General features: G+C 37.8%; 1 protein-coding gene across 1 annotated transcript in view; it reads left to right on the top strand.

The window, feature by feature from the left end:
• Positions 1–6,796, top strand: part of PDGFB (platelet derived growth factor subunit B) — a 38,765-nt gene that overhangs the window by 7,363 nt on the left and 24,606 nt on the right. The gene's annotated exons all lie outside the window — the stretch shown is intronic.

The raw sequence follows: 6,796 nt of genomic DNA, 5'->3' as shown, positions 1-6,796 counted from the left end.
GCTTTTCAGAATAAGGATAGAGTTCATGCTATTTATATTTGTACTGAGGTCGATATAGACATGAGATTGATTTGGTCACTCCCTGTTTGGTCCTGATTGAAACACTGACTCCTTTTGAGCTGGCTTTTCTTGACTTGTGACTTTACACCTTTGTAAATCTGTCGGATAGATCTACCAACTCCTTAAACTTGTGGCTTCCTAAGGAGGAGATGGATCTTGCTTGAGGTTGCTTGCTTGATTGCTTGCTTGGATTAGATGGGGCAGCCAGTGGGTACACTGGGTCCCCCCCACCATTATTTTTGAGGATTTCTGGATTATTCTTCTAATTAAAAATGGGCTAAGCCTATCCAAAGGTTTGACATGTCGATTGATATATCATTTGCTTGGCTTCCAGATAGTACTTGCCAACAAATTATGGCATTGTCCAAAAGTTTGCACTGTTACTCTTTTATATATAAGAGCCATGATGGCACAGTGGTTAGAATGCAGTACTGCAAGCTGACTCTGCCCACAGCCAGGAGTTTGATCCTGACTGGTTCAAGTTGACTCAGCCTTCCAAGATTGGTAAAATTATGGAGGACCCAGATTATGGGGGCAATAAACTGACTTTGTATAAATATACAAAAGTATGAAGGCTATTGCTTAACGCATTGTAAGCCACCCTGAGTCTCCGGAGAAGGGTGGCATATAAATCAATTTTTTTAAAAAAATGAGGACCTAGATTGTTGGGGCAATATGCTGACCCTTAAAACCACTTAGAGAACGCTGTAAAGCACTATGAAGTATATAAGTCTAAATGCTACAGTGCTAGTGCTATATACAGTGTGTATGATACTTATATATAAGAGCATACAAGAATATACAGTAATTGTAGGGGCTGGAAAAAATAATAATAAAAGGTTTGTGGAATATATGTCTGCAAGTTGCATAGCCTCTTCTTTTAAAAATCTTCCTGGGTGCTTTTTTCCTGGGCTTTGAAAATCCTAAGTGCACTTCAGCTGTTTATATTTGTACTACAATTAACAGTCTCAAGGGATATGAAGATATAGTAAAGCAGAGCGTGGGAACAAGTGGATGCTGGATATATGATTTTCCTTCCTTAAAAATTCTATAGAATTACGTCAGTTCTTCCTTTTAGACAAGTCCTTTATGGCCGCAAGAAAGTGGTTGTGAAACTTTCCAGAGTCATTTCATTGTTACTCAATCCATAAAGGGTATGTGGTTAAAGAGTTGGGCTTACTGGTTTGAACATATAGGCCAACTATATTTTCTCCTGTTTCCATTTTGTTCTTGTAGTCTAAGTGCAAGTCTCGAAACCAGGATTCTCCATAGCATTTGGCTAATCACACAGATCAGCGTTAAGCTTGTACCTTCAGATGCTTGCTCATGTGCTGCTTTGTATTCGTGTGCAGGATAGGGTTGCAGGAATTCTAGTCCTTGGCAGTATATGTTATCCCAGTGTATGCTACCCCTTTGCTCCAAAATGTCATCTGCCCACTAGGAAATCCCTACTTTCATTCAGTATGCCAGGGAAGGCCATCTAGAGTTCTATGTTCACTGCAGTGAAGGTCTTTCCATTGCCATTTGCTATTTTAATTGCACATAGTTCTCACAGGAATAAGTCTGTGGTGAAACTGTCCTATGTTACAATGCATAGATGAGAATAAGAAATGTTTGTGTCTATTTTTATTTTTCTAGGGTCTAAATTTACTTTGCTAGGGTCTGAATGTTTTTATTGAGGAAGACTTGATGGCTGCTCCAATCATGCCTACATTTTACAGGTTTTGCATTTTGAATGAAATTTCAGACTCTGCAAATTTGATGGCATTCTTCTGGGAGTATAGTTTGTGTGTGTGTGTGTGTGTGTAGAGAGAGAGCTAAATGAAGGATTTTGAGTACCTTTAGGATGAAGGGAAAAATAATGTTCAGAGAGCAAAATTTGCTTATATGTATATTTATTAAACATTTTGGATTCCAATCTTATATATGAAGAAGAGCAGATTCCAGTCTTATATATGAAGAAGAGCAGAGATTCTGTCAATCAAAGTGTGAGAAAAGTGCTTAAAGTAAACTAGCAGACAATTCATATATCTGTCTGAGTGTCTTCTGTCGAATGTTCCTTGTGGCCATCACATTAATGTGCCTCCTCCCATCCTTGAGCCAGCACAAAACTATTTCATCATAATTTACTTGGCTCTGACAGTCAAATTACTGCCTTTGTCGCAAAACTGTCCTTCGATGCTGCCCTTAGTTTTAATGTGGAATAAGATGAGGGCAGCAGTTGATAGATTCTTCGGCCTATGTTTCTCCTCCCATACAACCTCAATTGTCAGCAAGAAAAAAACCAACAACTTCCAGTCACTGCCTTGAAAATGTGACTGGCCACACTTGGTAACTGGGAGTTGGTGCCCGAGACAGAAACTTTAAACACCTTTCAAATTGTCCAAACTAACAGGTCATTGGTGGTGTGTTGGTGTCACTTGGATAGCTATGGGGATTCTTAGTCATCCAGGTCATGGTTGTCTCAAAGGTGCTTTTTCAAAAGGCAACTGGACTATATTTGTTCGAAGAAGAAGACGAGAAGCAAAATGTCTTCTTCCTCAAGGAAGAAACATAGTCCTGTTGCCTTTTGAAGAAACACCTTTGTCATTTGGATGATTTTTGAACATAAGTATATGGTCTGGAGGACTCTTACTGGTGGATTTTTAATAGTGGAGTGAAGAAGGAGGGATAAGTGAAGCTCTCCTGTTTCATCCTGTGCCCAACTCTGATCTATTAACCTGTCAGTGGCTATTTGGAGGGTTGCATTGATCTCCTTCCTGCTTCATCTTATGCCACCCTGCTGTACCTCTGACCTGTCACTTGGGCTCAGAAAGGGGTAGAACTTCCCTCAATTCCACCCCAACCCCTAAGTATCCCAATTGGTAAGTGCTTATGAGAATGGGAGTGCTGGAAGTGAAGGGTTACAGCTTGCTGTACCTGGAAGTAGCATCTAAGGTACTGAGGTACGCAAAATTGTGTCCCCCATCAAAGTAGCAGTAAGTATGGCTGTACAAGCCATTTGTTGATGTGTGTGTGTGTGTGTGTGTGTGAGAGAGAGAGAGAGAGAGAGAGAGAGAGAGAGAGAGAGAGCGAGCCTGTAATCCACTTATTGCTGATAGAACCATCATCACAGTTGGCAGAACTATGGTTTAAATGGGCTAGGCTGCTACATCTTTTTAAAGAAAGAGCTAGTATTATTTCAAAAGGTGAATAACTGTAATCTAAAACAAGTCCAGCACTTTTCTAGAGAAGTACAAAATTGGCATATATAAGGAGCCCATTGTAATCCCATTCAGGCATTAGATAGGTAGATACATCTGCCGGGAGTTCAGCAACCCAAGTAAAATGATCATGGGGTGCCCAGTGATTGGAAAAGAAATGGGCCTGCAGCATCCTAAGGCAAATAGCAGGTTGCAAAACAAATTCATGTTGCACTTGAATGTGATGAGCCCTTGAGAATGACATTCTTGCCAGGTTTCATATGTATGCATCCAGCTTTTGAGAAAGACCCTCCATTTTGCTTTTATTTGGACTGTGCCTTGAAAGATGCAGGGTGGAACTATTTTCTTGATAATCTCAGAAGGGGAGTAAAAGTTAGAATTTCCATAACTTAGCTTAGCCACATATTTCTGCATTCATGTGATACGTGAAACATAATATAATCACATGAGCTAGGTTCATACAATATACTACGGTAAAAGATGATTAGCTAGTTTGTGGTTCAGTATATTGGATGAATATAATCACATAAAGCCATAGAAGAATTCAATTTAAGTATTCTTTTAAAAATAGCATTTCAAATGGTGTTTGATTCCATACTCATGGAAGAAAATGTCAAAAAACAAAGGCTTGTCCACCAATATGTGAGAGTGGAAATATATTAACATTTCAGGGGATACCATTTCTTGGTTATGGCAACAGAAGAGTTAAAGACATGCTTTGAGCCATGGAAACTGGGGCCCTTGGGGTTAAGACAGTTTAAGTATCTCTTGTCAGGTTCTGCTGGGACTCGTTGATGTTACTCCATGCTGAGGAATGTCATGGTATTTTCCCACTACCACCTCAAGCACAATTTTCAGAGTGAAGAACATCTGTGTCTATGCAAACATATGCATCTTACATCTGTGTCTATGCAAACATATGCATGTATATAATATATATATTATAATATATCATATATTATTGCTTTCTTTTTCTCTTTATGCAGGTGTATAATACCCATTGCAGCCTGGTCTAGCACAAAGCCATAACTTTTAATTATTGTAAGGAACTCTGGTCCACATATGTTTGGTGGGGACCTGGCAGATAGGCTAATAGATTGCATATATTGAAGTCTGGATAATATTTCATGCTTGATTCTTTGTGTTCTGTCCTCTTTTTGCAGCCCCCATCTTTCTTCAGTCTTATTTTTTTTATTTTCCTTTGAAGAATGGAAATGTGTTGGCTTAACAAGAATCCACCCCTTTTCAAAATATTGTAAAGTATTTGAATAGCACAAGAGAATGAGTGAATGTCAAATTGGATTTCAAGGTTGGATTTGGACTATTCAGCATTACAGATGAGCTGTTTTGTTGGAAAAAAAGAAGTTATCATTATAGGTAGCCTTTAATACCATGGTACCATCAAAGTATGTGGAAATTGATCTGCTTTAATTTGCAACCAGTTTTTGCTCTTCTGTTAATATCTTTTTCCCTTCACTTCAATAATGAGATAATAAAATAATTCTATTTTGGGGGGCAGAAAAGGAGCTGGAGTGGAAGAATTTACAAACTTAAAGTTATTTTCTTCCTTGTTATCTTCCATGCCCTGATTTGCATGCTGGATATTCAGATTCAGTATCCAAATAAAACAGTTTAAAATACAGTTGTGTATCATTCTTTTTTAAAACCTTCCCCAGCAGGTACCTTTTGGGAGTCTGTTAGGACTATAGCTTTAAGAATTCAAAACCAGTCCCAACAATATCCAAAAATAACCTTTGGGGAAGCATCTTTAAAAATATCTCCAACCTATTTGAGTTTCGTTATGTTTCCTTGGAGTCATGTAGTAATGAAATATATTTCGATGGGGAAGTTCAGAATAAATATAAGGAACTGCTGAACTTTTAGTAATCTAGAGGAATCTTGAAGTACTATTGCTTATGCTTTTGATTAGTGGGAGTATCCAGTACTTTTTAATGTTCTACCTTTCATATAAATCCTGTGCAAAGGCAATTCATAGTCTTTTCCATACTGTTGCCTTTATTTCATACCTGCAGAGTGCTTTTTCTCTCCTGTTTGCACATCAGATATTCAGGATTATCTGGGATACCTAATTTACAGGGAGTGATGGAGAATGAAAATACAGGGTTGGCCCTACCACAAGAAAGAAGGAAGTAGTTACTTTAGGCAGCTGAATTGGAGTGGTCATAAAACAATGGCAAGTTGTTGTTGTTATATTTTTTACTAGTGGGAGGAGAGGAAATGTAGTTGTAGGGTTTTTTATTTCCACCTTGACTATTAGGTAAAGATTGCACATGCAGCCAGTCTCTATCAAGTTATTGCATCTTAGAGTTGATTTAAATAAACCAGGAAGCAAGTTTTCATGTAGCTAGGCAAAAGTCTGCCTATGGAAAAAAAAATACCCTAGAGCTAAAATTGCAATGGCTGTGGTAGGACAGAAGTTGGTTAAGTTAAAAGAGTTGTGTGTCATTCCTAGAACTGTGCCATCAAAAATAATGTTTATAATATAAATGGAATCAAATTGTACAGACTATTTGCAACTAAGGAGGGAAGGCAAGCCAAATTTGAGGTTCTGTTGAGTTGATTTTCAACAGATCTACCTTATTCTCCATTTCTGTCATTTATATATTTAGGGACTTAATTGTTGTGCAGCATTTGTATCGTTATGATTTTGCATACAGTACAAATTATAGTTTATTGTGATGTATAAACCAGGCCTTTATGTGACTCTTATGCCTTCATAGGCTTCACTCAGGCTGGAATACGGTAAGACTCTTGTCAATAAATGAGAATTTAACCTTTTAATTGCCTTGCAATTCCAGTGAAATATCTCCATATCATACAATCATGCATAAACAAGTGTAATAGTTAAGGAAAAGTAGATATTTATGCATATCTTTATGGAAGAGTGGGAGGGATTACATTGATGAGCTAGATGTGTGTGAATGAGTAGAGGAAGTCAGCCTGTGGGATACACTAAAAGGTATGCTTTAAATATGAGTTAATGAATAACTAGAATGCCTGTATTGACACTTACAGTTGTGCTAAGTGATAAGGTGGCATTTCCAGACTGAATTTCATTGACTGAATTTGTACAATGCACTAAGCAAAAGGAAATAAGTTATATTTTGGAATTATTTGTGAATCTAAAATATATATAAGTAAAGAAAGCAAATAACAACCTGGCTCAACACCCCCCCCCCTTAAGAATGAAAAAATTGCTGACCTGTTGGAAGACTTGACACCAAAATTGATTCGTAATTGAATTCTTGTCCTTGTTTGAAGAATCTCTGCCTGCTGAAATGGAATGATTTTTTTTACCTTGATTCAAACTCAAAAACTAAGCAATTTACTGGAGATACATGCTGCAGTCCAGGTATTGACTTCTATAATAGTAAAGCCCATCAGCCATTTCTGGTGTGCACACATGCCCTTGGATGTGTGTGCTTGCTAGCTTGTGGGCATGCCAGTAGACCCTCTTCACAGGAAAACCACAAGAAAGTTTTGAAGGAAAGGTAAAGAGATAAAAGAAGTTA

This window comes from Pantherophis guttatus, chromosome 7, assembly GCF_059756535.1.
Source record: "Pantherophis guttatus breed Tessera chromosome 7, ASM5975653v1, whole genome shotgun sequence".
NCBI classification, from domain to species: Eukaryota; Metazoa; Chordata; class Lepidosauria; order Squamata; family Colubridae; genus Pantherophis; species Pantherophis guttatus.
This window is presented reverse-complemented; position numbering and strand designations above follow the sequence as displayed.